General features: G+C 37.0%; 1 protein-coding gene across 8 annotated transcripts in view; it reads left to right on the top strand.

Annotated features, from left to right (window-relative positions):
• CCSER1 (coiled-coil serine rich protein 1) overlaps positions 1-15,794 on the top strand; it is a 735,828-nt gene that overhangs the window by 654,472 nt on the left and 65,562 nt on the right. The gene's annotated exons all lie outside the window — the stretch shown is intronic.

Here is a 15,794-nt window from a genome sequence, read left to right as displayed (position 1 = left end):
TTGAGGTCTCTTCCAACCTAGAAATCTGTGATACTGTGATACTGTGATACTGTGAAAGTTATTACTGGTAATCCAAGTAACCACTTGTCCTGGTTCCAGTTAGGACAGAGTTAATTTTCCCTCATAGTAGCTGGTAGGGTGCTATGTTTTGGATTAGGATGAGAAGAGCGCTGATAACATGCTGATGTTTTAATTGTTGCAGAGCAGTGCTTACACCAGGCCAAGGACTTTTCGGCTTCTCGCTCTGTCCTGCCAGCGAGCAGGCTGGGGGTGCAGCAGGAGCTGGGAGGGGACAGACCCAGGACAGCTGACCCAAACTGGCCAAAGGGGTATTCCATACCATCTGGCGTCATGCTAAACAATATATAGGGGTGGCTGGCCGGGGTGGGGGGCCGGCTGCTCAGGGATAGGCTGGGCATAGGTCAGCGGGTGGTGAGCAATTGCATTGTGCATCACTTGTTTTCTTACACATTATTATTATTAATACTATTATCATTATCACTATTATTATTATTATTGTTATTATTATATTCCTGTCTTAATAAACTGTCTTTATCTCAACTCACCGGCTTCACTTTCCCGTTTCTCTCCCCCATCCCAGAGAGGGAGGGGGGAGGATGAGCGAACGGCTGTGTGGTGTTTAGCTGCCAGCCGGGTTAAACCACAACACCACTATAGAATGAAAAGAGTTTGTAATCATCAGAAACACAAAGATGCGATTAAACTGTGGCTATAAGTATGTTGAGGGGGATTTTATGTAGTATCAAGGATCAGAACACCCATACTGTTATTCAAACTTTTATTCTCTCCCCCCATAGCGTGAATTACCTCCTTCAGCAGGCCATTTATTAAGCACTCTTTTAAGTAATAAAGAATCCAGGTGCCTGATTAAGAGGTATGGATTTTTCTCCAGGGCCAAGCATTTGAAAATGAATTGCTGCCTTGTCCATCATTTACTTGCCTGAATTCTTGTTAGCATCTAACTTGAAGGCAGATGCAGAATGGGATACAGGAGGCAAAACAGGAAGAGGAAGAAAGAATGGAAGCAAAATTAATTCTAAGACTGGGGACTCTTAAATGATATTTGTAAGTAAAATTATCTTGTGTAGCACTCTTGAAGAACATTGTTTTTGCAACAAAACATTTTATTGCATCATACTATGGTACATTACTCAGCAGCAGATAAGTGCCAGGGCGCTATGATGACAATATTTGAGAAAAGGGTTATCACAGTACTCTTCAGGGAAAAAAATAAAAATAAAAATAAAAATAAAAATAAAAATAAAAATAAAAATAAAAATAAAATCACATTGTTTCTTTGAATTTAAAAAGCATATATGCAGATCATAAAGATGATATTTATATACTAACTTAAGAAAATCCAGCTTTATAGAAACTTCAGCAGCATGTTTAGAGGTCAGTGATTTTAGTTACTGTCAAGGAAATCACTGTAAGCAGGAAGGAAAAACTGCAAAAGTTGAGAAGAGAGTGAAGCAATAGATGAAAGAAAGAAAGAATTTGAGCTCACAAGTTCACATTTTATTCAAAATGTTGGAGTCCCAGGAATCACAGCCTGGGTGATTTAGAACATTCATATTAAAGAGTAAAATACAGCATGTAACCTGAATCTATGATAACGTTATCTTCCATAATAATGGTAAGCTTTCAGGTTGTTTTTTTTTTTATATATATATATATATATCCATTGCAGGATGAACAGAAACCAGGAGTTAATATCACTAATCTGAAGAAAAAGAGATGTGCCATTAAATAATTCTACAGATTATTTTAACCCTTCAGCTGAGCATCTTATTATAGGAGTAACAGTTCTCTGCATTCTCTGGGCAGTGGAGGAAGTTTTGAATATGAAGAGTATTGTGTACATAACCTTTCAAAAGAAGATATAAGCAGGGGTAAATTTCTACAATTGTCAATGATAAATGCATAACTCTATCATTTACCCTAGTAGAAAATGTTAGTCAGAAGGCTTATTCATTTTGATATAAAAAAGATGCTGTTGCACTGTCAAACATGCCCATACAATGCTTTATGGAATCATTTTTCATACTTGTTTTGTATTTCATAGAAGCAGCACAAATTGAATGGGTTCATTTTTTTAAATAAATTTGAAGTTTATTTTTAATCAATAGCACATCAGGGATTTAGTTAACAGAACAGCTGTACCATAAATTGCAAAACTCAGTTCTCTCAACTCAGGAAGAGAGAAATTTTGATATTCCTGAAGATGTAGATGAACACTCAAAGGACAGAAAGATGGGAGACTTGTTAATCCAGTTTCATGGCCAGTCACAAAAACAGCATTTTTTTTACATCATCAGATGGAAGAAAAAAAAAGAAAAAAAAAAAGTATTCCTTTAATTTGTGTATACAAACATAGAGTAAGATAGTACCAAGTACCACAGAGGTACTTGATTTAGACAAAACGACAGTCAGCTCTAAACAAGACTTTAGCCAAGCTACCAGTATTAAAATAGACTGAGTAAGACTGAAATGGGAATGTTGTGACAGCACTGTAGGCATAACTACGCCATACAAATCTGTCTATGTAGGTTTAGTAGTTAGCGCCAGTTGAGTTTTCTTATCAGAGCTGTAATTCAGCCTATTGGGGGGTATAATTTTAAAGATTTACTGAACTGTGGTGATTTAAAATGAAAGCTGTAGATTTATGGGACGCTCTCATGTATTGACTGCACTGACAGTGGCTACTTGTTTCAAATATTCAGCAACTGTTTAAGCTGTTCAGTCAACCAAGTTCTTCAGAAAACTCAAGTGTCTATTGATGCAGTTTTCAACTACAATAACAAGTAGGAACCAGAAATAAAAAATAAATGAATATATAGCTTTTAGAGGCAAGAAATGAAGATTTTGTTGTGAGGATTACTGGGGAAGCTTCATCTGTGTTTTAACTGGCAAATATGTCAAAATGCCCAACAAAAAATGAATAAATAAAATGCAGTGCATGAGTTAAGCACCTTGCTTGAAATTAGTCTTGATGGCAACACAGTGAAGACCTCAGGAAGCAATTCTGTAACCATATAAAGTTGTTTATGGGTCTGTAATTAGGCAGCAATCAGTCAGTGCTTGACATTTTAGCACTTCAACCAGCTGCAATTCAAAAGTAACAACTTCAACCACAAATCCCTCATTAAACTTCCAGTAAAAAAACATTACTGACTGTTATGATTGTGAGCATGCATTTTATTTTAAATCATAATCAGAAAAGTAATTGTAGGTCATTTTATAAATATGCACATTTCTTCTATCCATTTCAAAAGTTTTTAGCTCAGGTATGATACAAATTAAGTAGGATGAGGTAATGGAGCTCTCTCCTCAGAAATAGTGTATAGTTCTGTGCCAGCTAAAATCTTTAGCTTCAATTATAAAGAAAAATTAAGATGTGCTGTGGAGTGAAACTACAATGGTGAAAGATTAATTAGCTAATATTTGTGAAACTGAAGATAAATCAGGCTACGCAGTGTGTGTGTTAAGTATTACTGCAACAGAGTTGCTGAATGCAATGTTGAGAGTGGATTGGAGGGTTGAATTTCTTCCTGATTCACACACACTTCACCTGAAATCTTCTGTATCATGATGTCTTTGTGTCTAGGCAAGTAAACATGCATAATAAGCTCCCTGGCACAAGTAGATCAATACTATTCAATTAGTTTAGCCCACACTTGTTTCACAGTCTATTAGTGCCTCTACATGTCTCATCACACTAAGTCCTTTGGGGGAAACTAAATGGTGAATCATTCTTCATCTGCACTTCCTTGTCTCTGGAAGATGTAAAACTGAGCGCTTTGGGGACAGAAGCAACCAGTGAAGGAAAATTCCTTAAGTAAAGTGGCTGAAGCCTGGATAAACATCCCTGCCCAAACATATTCTGAACTGTCATCTTCTATATAGACAGGAAACTGTAGGGGTGTGTGTCGACCTCTTAGTATCCGATCACAGTTATATCAAGTAAAGTGCCAATGGAGTATAATCTAGCTGTTTGACTTGAATAATCTTGACAGATTAATTTAACATGGCAAGCCTCAGGTGGGTTCAAGCATTGCTTGACCTTAACTGGCACAAAGCATGCGTAACAACATTTTTTTACTACATAGTTAAAAATACCTTTTCTTCTGCATCGTGCATTCCAACTAAAATATAGTCATGGACTCAAGTGTTTACCAAGTTTTTGTTACAACGTGGTCTGAAAGTCCTCATGGTTATTAAGAACAGTCACAGGGCTACAGCCTATCTGGCCAGAAGCTGAGAGTCAAACATTTAGAAAGGAACTTGCAGGTAGCACCAAGTTTACACAATCTTGAAAGAAAGAAAAGGAAAGAAAGAAATGTTATGCTAGATTATTTCTGGAAGACACTTTGTCAGTCGCATCTTGTCATTTTCATTTAGTAAGTCATGCAAAAAAATCTAGTCCTCCTTTTTGGCCATCTCTGGGCTAATCAGGCTGAATTTGAAAGAAGCTTAATTTCCCCATCTCATTCAATGCTAGTCCTGTAACATCACCGTCTTTATGAGATTTATCATACCAGCAACTTCCTACAGATGACCCTGAAATTTTAGTGCTTTCTGATACTTTGGCAAATCTACTTCATTGCTCATCAGCTACAAACACGTTTCTCTCTCTTTTTCAGAACTGAGAGGTTGCCTTTTCTGCCTATCTTTAGTTACTTTGTAAAAATAAGGTTTGATTAAATAATAATAACAATAATAGCTGGGGAAAAAAAAAAAAAAAGACAAGGCAGTCTGAAGCTGGAGGCTCTGTCCAGTAAGGACATGTAAGGAATGTATTGTAACAAAGATTTAGACTGCTTGTTCTCTACTATGTACATACGTTCATACCACTTAGCATACAGTAGGAAGTATGTTTGCACATTTCTTGATGAGGCTCAAACTCTGCTCCTAAACTTACCATTTGCATTTTGATAAAAAATGCCACTACCCAGTGAAGTAAGAGGAACTGCAACTAGGCAGTTCCTGGATAGCACCATTTCTCTGATGGTGCCTTGCTGATAGTACCATTCTTCAAAGTTCCTCAAGCCAAGGCTTGCATCTTCTGTGCAAGACCAGCAGAGCCCAGCTGCAGTTGTAGTGATACACTGCAGTTGTAGTGTGTAATGTAAACTAGGACACTTGTGAATATTTCAGCTAGTTTTCTGTTGATTTCAGAAAAGGAAGTTCCAGGTTGTCGCATGATAAACAATGGAGACCTGTGATTTATTTACTATTTATACACACTGAGTTTGTCATAAATGGCAGTGCAAACAAAAAGTATCGTGTCACCATAAAATTTTCTTAAGTTTATTACAATTAAACCATGGCAGCAGTGTATCTTTTCTTTAAGGAGGAATTACTCAAATTTTATTTTCTATCTCACTTAGCTTCTTTAGAGGTATGCAGTGCTGCCACACTCAGATATGATGGAGCTATATTGAGCTCTTTTTGTGGAGCAGGTTGAAGAGTTATATTTTAATTCTGCTGTAAGGCCTGGATATGCTTTCAAGGGTAGCTGGATTTAATATGCTGAACATGAGTTATATTCTTTGATTTTTACATTCAAGCAACTCTGGTTCTGATGTATGGTAAAAAGGAGCCATTTATCTGCTCTTTAATTAATAGTCAGATGGATGGTGTTTTCTGATGATATGGGAGGACTTGTTCCTCCTCTCTGATAGTAAAAACACCACAGGATAGTTTAAGGATAAATGTATGATTAGGGAAATTCTGTTTTTGTCACTGCAGAGAGGAAGCAGAGTTATTTTCCTGCTGGAGAGTAAGCCTTTCTGTCTTTGCAGTGCTGTGTCATTTCACTTGAGAAATTCTCTGATATTCCAAGTGTACATTTGTTCTTTCTACAGTGGATCTGTAACCGGAAATATCAGGCAAGCTTAGGTGTGGAAAGAGATTTTTCTCATTCTAAAGCATTGTGTGTGAAACTTTTAGCATGTTTGACTCTTGTTTCTAGAACCCCAAAGGAGAGACCTTTTCCAAGATTTCAGAAATACTAAGACAAGTTAGTCTCCCTAATTTTGTTTCTAAATATGTGTACTAACTTAATTCCAAATAAATATTTCTGGAGTTCCCACTTGCATATTGGTAAAGATACTATTTTGAGTTTTCCTCTGTAATTTCATCATCATAATTTTACTATAATCATGACACTATGAAAAATATTTCTCATCCTTGTCTTGATTTTCCCATGGATTTACAACTATGTAAACCATGCAACCATAATGCATGGTCACAAAGTGGACCAATAGGTTCTCTTACCTACAATTTTTAATACTTGATTTGTATTTACAGATTTTATCTGTTGATTTATTTTCAAGAGATGCAATGCTGCAGAAATGTAGTTGGATATCTATTTTTTTCTCTGAAGTTTTTTGGATTTTCCACCCAAGATATTTTGGAACAAAGAATTTTCTTTTGAATATCTTTATTTATCATTGGGAACTTGTACCCTATTGAAAGAAGAACCTGATATTTTTTTTCTTAAGTTCTTCTATCTTGTCATTTAGTCTAAGGTTAGGCAATTTTCTGATAGTAAATAGCAACCATCATCACAGTAATGCTTCTGCTGAATATCCACAGACAAGATCTGAGCTCTTAAATGTTTTTGCATGTTTTTCTTCATTGAACTTCTGAGTGAAAAGATATTTTGCTGCTGTTACCTGTTTTACAGTCTCCGATAGCACAGACAAATAGCAATTGCCTGGAAAGAAGTCGCTTCTTTTCAACACTTCTCAAAACCACATTTATTATCCTTGTCACCATTACTGCATGCTGGCTTTTCTTCTGGGTTAAATACAGTTGGATTCTGTATTGATCTAAAGCCACAGTGCATACACTGCTGCTCTACATAGTGATGACTTTGTAAAGTGTTGTTTTAATGCAGTTATTCTGAACTACTCTTTTATTTCACAATAGATTTAAAAGTGCATTTAGATTTATCACATTGCCCATTTGCACAGCCTAGAGCCCAGGCTCCCCATATGGCTCTGATGGATAGCTGAAGTGGCAACCGGCAGCCCTGCAGGTTGAAGTTGCATGATGAGATGTGCCTGGTGTGCAGGGAGGTGGTCTGTTAAATGCTGATGGCATCTGCCAAGCAAAGAAGGTGGCAGATGAGAAGGGGCTACCCAAGTCTTACTCACTTGTAAACTCTCTGGAGATTTGGCAGGCTTCGTTTCCATCCCTTACCATCACAGCACAAGAGCAAAATGTTTTCTCCACATCAGATATTCTCTTTATTTCTATTGTATCCCAGCCCAATTCATGCTTGCTGTATTCCCTTTCTCACAAAATCTGAGTGACATTATATGAGAAATACTTCAGCCTCTGTTAAATCTTAATGAGAAGCAAAACCATCTTGAATTAACCAGGTCTCGCTATATCAATATTTTAACTATGTAATTTATAACTATATGTAAAAGGAGGCTTGTAATTCAGGGGATTACCCACTATTGTATACGGAGGGGTGGGAGTGCGGGGGGAAATCTCATTATAACATTTTAATTCCTTTCAAGGTTTTCTAAAATTGAGTTCTCCCTTGATTATACTCATGATCAGAAGGATTTTTATATTTTTATTTTATTGCTGTTTCATCTCCAACCTTTGTAGAAAAGCCCTCTGGACCAGTGGAATGAAACTAGGAGAAAACAGTAGTTTGTTCCTGAAATTAAGGGCCAAATTGTCATGCTACTGTGTCTCTCTACAAGGAAGTAGGAGTAAAGACTCCCTTGGTCCTTGTGATTACTTTGAACGGTGGAACTTGCTTCTGTATCTTCTACTAATTAAGAAGTATTTATAACATCATAATGCTGATACTAATCATTTCATCACTTGTGCTTTGGAGGATCATGACTAAACTCTTTTGTACTACATTTTCTTGTCTCCTCTCTAGCCCTTGCTCATAAATTGTGACAAAATAATAATAATAACAACAACAACAACAATACAGTAACCACAAAGCAATTCATTTTATATGGTGTTTGCAGCCGTAAGTTATATTGTGAGTATGTAATAAAACTTTTGAAATGTGGCATACTTATGTGTATTTCAAGCTTTTCTTTATTGTATGCTTTCCTAGTGTTTGCAACATTTTGGAAAATATATTCTCACTCTAACAAAATTTCTCCAAAATTTTCACTAGTGTTACTGAAAGACCTCTTTAGTGAAAATGCCAAATGACACATCTGTGCCCAGAATTTTATAATCTGAGATATTCCAAGTCTAGGATTGATTACAGCCATGCTATCAAAATCTGATGAACTTGCAAAGTAGGAAAACAAAGTCTGTGCATTTTGTTCTCAGAAAATGTCAGCTTCATGTGCCGTTCAGCACGCATTTATTGGGTTTACAGGGTACCAAAAGAAAAGTAAGCATTTCAAAGGTTGAAAAAATTAGTTCCTTTCCTGGTTACTTTTCATCCAGTTACTCCCCAATATCACGTGTGGTTTTAGACCCAAGAGCTGTTAATTCAGAGTGGCTTCAGAAAGCAGCATTAGGAGGCTGCATCTCTTCAGCAGTGTACCAGTGCTTCCAAACGATAAATAACTTATGTCACTTATGTCACTGCTTATTTACACTAGCTTATTTATTATGTCACTACTTATGACAGTTGTTGTGACAGCTTTGGCTATCTTTTGGCTTTCACCTCTGTGATGTGATGAGCACAAACTGGAACACAAGAGGTTCTGTCTAAACAGCAGGTAGCACTTCTTTTCTGTATGGGCAATGAAGCACTGGCACAGGTTGCCCAGAAAGGTTGTGGAGTCTCCCCCCTTGGAGATCTTCAAAAGCTGCTTGGACAAGGTCCTGGGCAACCTGCTCTGGGTGTCCCACTTGAGCAGGAGGGTTGGACCACATTACCCCCAGAGGTTCCTTCCAACCTCAGCCATCCTGTGATTCTGTGATTCTTTGATTAACATGCTTTTGATCATATAAGAATAATAAAAGCAAAGTAGTCCTGTGAAGGCAGAAATTTTACTCTCTCTCACAAAAAAAAAAAAAAGGAAAAAAAAAAAAAAAAGCTTATTTTTCACACCAACCCAGGCAGAAGTTCTGAGGTGTCTACGGGATTGGCTTTCCACAGTCTGCAGGCCTGCTGGGAACAGGTACAGCCTGTGAAATGCTTCTTGAAAATCGAGCTCCCTGAGTAATTCTCAATCTGTATCAGCAATACAGTAGACAGAAGTCTTGCAAAATATTCTGAAAAACTTTGAAGACTTTTTGCATTCGGTTTTCAATTTCCCCGCAACCTTATTAAAAAAAAAAAAAAAAAAGAAAAAAGGAAAAGTAGTTCACAAGTACAGTCTTTATCAAGCAACATCTGCAATGAGAGGTAGGAATCATTACTTTTGTGTACAGCATTTAAAAAAAAAAAGTGTATTTCTTTGAAAATCTTTTCCTGTGTAAGTATTGCAATTCAGATCAGCTATTTACAAAGGAGAAGTGTGATCTGAGCTCAGGACAAAAAGCTTTAATCCTGCTTCTGGGGAAGCCTTCTCTCCATGGTAAATAAAAAGAATTTATATGAATAGATTTTTCAGAGGGGGTATGTGGAACTGTATGCCTCTATTTTTGTCTCTGAAAGAGCCGTGATTAGATGTAGTAGGCATGAACAGTAAACAGTCATGTACACTGGCATAACAAAAGCACAGTGTAAGACTCAGGTTTCTGGTCCCAGGGACTCCATGAACCATTTTCCAGCTTTAGTTCACAAGGTATTGTTACTCCTGCATTATTTCATTCTTGCTTTTTAACAGAATAAACCTGTAAAATTTCATGAGCAGCTGAATGCATTAGTTCTATTAGCTGGGATCACAACTTTTCCAAGCCACTTCTCAGAGTTTGCAAAATCTCTTTTAGGGCCAACTTACTTCTTCCACTCCTATGTTAAATAACTAAAGAGCAATTTGCTTTTCCATTCTTTATCTTTCTCAACTGAAAACACATCAAGAAAATAAAACTATTAAAAATGACATCCAAGAATGAGCTGGTTTTATTTATTTATTTAGACATAGATAGATAGGTAGATAGATTGTAAAGGAGTTGTGGGTCTGAAAATGTTCCACATCATGCTGCAGTTGTTGTAATGATTATTTTAGGAGTTAATGTTGTCTTGTGGTCTACCAAATGCATTTGTATCATGGAATTTGATTATTTTGATTATTTGAACTGTCTTGTTGCAACACACCTGTTTCTCCATTATCAACCTATCCATTTTGTAGGACTCTTGTTACCTTATATAATTACAAATTCACTCTTCAGTGAGTAAGTATTAACAGTATTACTAATGAATTTCTTTTTATGAGCTGAAAACCTGATGTGTTGCCAGCTAGTATATTAGAATCATTTATAAGACAATTGACTATCTGACAGTGATACTCTATAGTATTGGCTGGTCATATCAATAAAGGTAAACCTTGCCTCCAATTGAAAAGGCTGCCATTCATAGTGTAATTAATTTTTTACTGTTTGCATTCCCTATACAGTCCCACAGCTTCTCTTAGAGCTTCTATTAGAAAAATAAGATCAATTACTTAGTATAAGTGCTCTTATTTTTAATGCGAGAATACTAATCTGTGAATTTTACAGGGTGACAACTGTACTGTAGTATCTTGGCTCTCTGTTAGTTGAACTAATAAACGTACTTGTGCTCATTTTGTTAGACCAAGTTTATTGATGTAATGAAATAATGTTTTACCAGTGAATGGAACTCTTCAGCTCGATTAAATCTTACTGTGAAAATGAGGTGGATTTCTTTTATCAAACAGGTTATTTTAAGGTGAATTTAATGTCTTTTTTATTAATACCTTTTGCATAGAATTATTTTCCTTGTTGCTCAAAGCCCCATCCAACTTGGTCTTAAACACTTCTAGGGAAAGGAGCATCCACAACTTCTCCCTCACCACCCTTACAATAAAAAATTTCTTCCTAAGATCTAATCTAAATCTACTTTTTTTTTTTTTTTTTTTAGTTTAAAGCCATTACTCCTTGTCCTATCACTACACTCCCCAGTAAAGATGGCATACTGTAATTCTTAGGTTTGCTAGGTATTTTGCACAGGCAGTAATACATACCAGTTCTTGAAGAACTGCAACTAATAAATCAGATTTACCATTACACTTTAGTGGTTATGTTGAAAGCAGTTCAAAGCACATGGTACAGCTGCACACTGTAGCAGAGAAGAAAGCATCTCTGGCATGGTGGGTGGTACGTGATAAAGCAGTGGGTTTGGCTGCCCTCTCTGGTCCACTGAAGAGCAAAGGCTTAGCTTGTACAGCTGAAGTAATATCAGCATAAGGTTTCTGTGGTGGCTCTGAATTACCACAGATGGACGTAACCATTGGCACTTTTTAAGGAAATGCTGCCAAAGGTCCAGCTGCTTCCTGTAGGAGACCTGCCATCTGGAGCTTTAAGAGTGATCCCTTTGATAGACATCTCTGGCAGTGAATGATTTGCCGCATGCAATTTTTTTCTTATTCTTTTTATTCCCCTGAAATTTTAGAGGATTTGCTACAGTAAATTTTGAGAAATGTTAAGAGAATTCTCTCCTCTCTGGGTAGACTTCCACTCCTCTCTGAGTGGAAGAAGTTGTCTGGTTAATTGTTTGGAATTCAGCTGTAAATAACTGAATTTCAAAATTAGAAATTTTGGACTGAGGGTCATATGGGACTCTTTCACTCCTGATTTGCTTTTGGACTTTTCTTTACACTTTTGCATCTTTGTATTGTCTTGGCTACCAAACTGGAACTTATTCAGATAAGGATGGCTCCTTGCCATGACTTACACAAGTCCTACCACAACAGTACTCCGGTCTTGCTTGAGATGTATATGTACTACTTTCATTCACAGAATCTTTCTGTAAGAGTCAGCTGTTTCTTTTCACATTGGTATCGAGGAGTTTACAAATCTTGCACTGAAGAAATAATGCTAACTTAAATTTAAAGCTTTATTTTGCATGGCTTTCATTTCATACATAGAACTCATTCTTTGTAGTACAGCAAAATAATAAATAATTGCTGCAGTTAATTAAAGTAAAAGTACGATTGGATTCTTCCATTCTTTGGAAAAGCTATTTATTTTGTACAAGCTTCAAAACAAGAAAGATAATTTATTTTTATATAAGGTGTACATGTGTTATTAGGAAACAAAAGAAGAAACCATCACAACCTTGCATTCCTCTTTTAGAGCTTCAAACTATAAACTGCCTCATACTTTTTGGTGATATGGGGGCCTGGCGTAGGAAAAGAGAAAGTGGATGTTTATAGACGATGACTTATTAAGGAAACAACTGGTGTCACAGGAGGGAAGCTGTGCCATGCCGAAATACAGGAAGTGTTTTTGAAAATGCTATTTGTAGCTAGTTTGTGAAGGGTTTTTTTTGGAAAAAAAAAAAATACTGCGTGTCTTAAAGGTCCTTTCAATACGTGGTCTAATGTGACATATCCAAAATACCACTTCATGGGTATTTCTCCTGAATTTCAGACCGGCTAGATCTATCTGCCTGTGTCAGAATAGGGCCTGAAGCTGCTTTTCCCAAAGCTACCTTCAGTGATATATATAGTGTCAAATATCAGCATTATGCCTTTGGCTATGGTTATTGCAGTTTAATACACTACCAACACCTGTTACCCACCACTCTCCTCCCCCTGTGGCAGGGTTAGTAACACCACAGCAGGAGCAGCAGACAGAAATGCATGCCTAGCTTGCGGTTCCCCCTCCAATTAGTCATTTTTGTTCTAATACAGACTGGGAGCTGCAATCATTAAACCCAAGGCACACATTTATTCCTGCTGCCTCTGCTCTGTCTGCAGTCTTTTTTGACAACAGTGACAAGCTGGGCGAGTGCAGTCAGGAAGGCGTATTTGTAGCTGTGTGATGTGTTCTGGAGGAGCCAACATTCGCATGCCTTGCTTTCTTACTTTTGTTAACAAAAGAAGTTACTAAGCCATTAGCATATGATATTCTTGAAGAATCAGAAAGAAATGGCTTCACTAAGGGCAAACCATGCCTAACAAATTTGGTGGCCTTCTACAATAGGATTACAGCTTTGGTGGGTAAGGGAAGAGCAACTGACATCTGCCTGGATTTCTGGAAAGCATTTGACACTGTCCCACACAACATTCTTGTCTCCGAAGAGGAGAGGCATGAATGGGACAGATGGACCACTCAGTGGATAAAGAACTGGCTGAATGCTCACATTTAAGGTGGGCCTGTGTGAACTTCATGAAGTTCAACAAGACCAAGTGAGGGTGCTGCATATGGGTAGGTGCAATCCCAAATACGAATGCAGGCTTGATGACAATTAGATAGAGAGAAGCCCTGCAGAGAAAGATTTGGAGCTACTGGTGGATGAGAAGCTCGATGTGATCCAGCAGTGTGTGCTTGCAGTCCAGGAAGCTAACCGTATCCTGGTCTGCATCAAAAGAAGCATGGCCAGCATGTCAAAGGAGGCAATTCTCCCCCTCTCCTTTGCTCTCCTGAGACTTCACCTGAAGTACTGAGTTCAGCTCTGGGGCCCCCAGCATAAGAAAGATATAGATATGTTGGAGCGAGTCCAGAGGTTGATCAGAGGGCCAGAGCACCTACCCTATGAATACAGCCTGAGAAAGTTTGGGTTATTCAGCCTGGAGAAGAGAAGGCTCTAGAGAGACCTTATAGTGGCCTTCCAGTATCTAAAAGGGACCTATAGAAAAGTTGGGGAGGGACTCTTTTTTGGTAGGGGGTTGGAAATAGATAGTGTTTAAGGTCCCTTCCAATTTAAACCATTCTATGATTTTGTGAAAAGCAGAAGTAGAAATTTGTATGGTTGCCTATGAAAGTCTGGGGGCTGTTGGAGCATATTTGGGAACTACCCCTTTATGGTTGCCCAAGGTCTGTCCTGGGCATCGCATCTTGACTACTCTCAGAGGCATGATATTGGGTTACCACAATTTTTCCTAATTTCTTCTGTGTTCTATTGGTCATAAGAAGCAGGAAGGAAACATGGAAAGTCTGTATGATGGAAACAATCTACAATGGAAATTAAAACGGGGTAGGAAACAATTTGAATTCACTGAGTAACAGAATGAAAACAGAGGTGATTGTAATTTTTTTTTTCTTTTTTTTTCCAAATGATACCAAAATTAGTTCTTTAGAAGATGTGATGGTAGGCCAGTGATAATTTAATAGGATCAGTCCTGCAGAAGGTTAAATCAAATCAAACCAGAACTATGCACGTAGAAAGCTAGATGAGAAATATTACAGTTTCTGGATCTGTCAAAAAATAGCAAATAGTAAAAACACATTTCAGAACTGCAATATTTAATTCAGTCTGAAAACAATATTGTGTCTTGTAGAATACTAGCTTCCCATTTGCACTGTTAGAGAGTTTTGCAGACATTTGACTTATGGCTGGGATTTGTCAATGTACTGGGTGGCTAACACCATAAAACAGATCTGGTTACAGATGTGGGCATACAGAAGAAATGTATACTTCTAAAATTTGAATATCTGAAAAATAAGAAAATTCATTTGAGCTCAAAAATAACTTTCTCAAACAAATCCTTTAGGTCAGAAATTATCAGAGAGGTAGAATTAGGAATGAAAACTGGAACTTAAAACTAGTAACTTGCTTATATTATACTATCTGTTTTATATATATAATTTGTTAACTCTAGTTCACATATTTTCATTTCTTGTAGAAGATTTTTTCTAGTAATAACTGCTTTATTCCATCACTGTAATTGCTTGATAGCAAATAGTCTTTTCCTTTTTATCAACTTGTTTTATCAGTTTTTCGTTTCTCTTTAGGCTGATACAGTAGAAGCAGTGTTCAAGATGCTAAGTAAAATAAATTAATAATAATAATAAAATTGCAGTACGCACCTCCTGTAAATAACTTGCTAGTGTTCTTTTCCCTCAGAATTACTAATAAAAAACAGGTTCTGTAATGTCTTTATAACACAGTTTTTGGAGCATCTGTTTTCTTTTATGTGTACACCTCACACCTACCGTTTGCAAAACAGGCATTCTTCACTGTGTTATTTGTTGATGCTTAAAGGTTCAATGAATAATTCAGCCCCTTTACCCTTCTTGCTTTGCTGCACACCTATTGAGCTCTCAGAGCAGAGTCATATCAATAAATTCTGACTTGCTGTACAGCTCCAATTTCATGCTTGGCCTTTTTGAAGATACATACAAGCATAAATAAATAACCGAAAGAAAGGAAATATCTGTACAAATTGCTTTACCAAAACTCACATGTATGTAATAAGCCCTTCCCATCCTTCCTAAACTAAAATAGATTGATAAAAGGAGCCTATATATTTTCTTCAGGTAAACCCTTATGTACTACAACTGTGTTCACCAATATGTGGGCGAGAGTTCAAAAATATAATGAAGTTGTATAGGACTGTAGATGCTATCTTTAAAGACCATGTGCACTGCACATGTACCTAAGCAAAGCATATATTTTGGTGAAAAATGGAACCATTCAGTCCCATGTGTGTATACTTACGATAATTGCAGTGTGAGGCCTGTTATTGTCAAGTAGTTGGGCAGATGTCATGTAGTCATCCAAATGTGCTTCTAAGTGTCTCATGGTGACAAAATCTGAACAAACACATTACCTATGTCAACTGTTCTTGTAAGTTGTTAATTCACATTCTTTAGGTCACTCAAAGCTGTTTATGTACTGAATAACTGGAGGTTCAGCAGGGGAAACTTTTTTTTTTAACCTTATTCTGTACGAAGAGTTACCCTCATTGGAAAACTGA

The sequence above is a fragment of the Anser anser genome, assembly GCF_964211835.1.
Source record: "Anser anser genome assembly, chromosome: 4".
NCBI lineage: Eukaryota > Metazoa > Chordata > Aves > Anseriformes > Anatidae > Anser > Anser anser.
The sequence above is the reverse complement of the archived record's forward strand: the minus strand, read 5'-3'. Positions and strand labels throughout refer to the sequence as shown.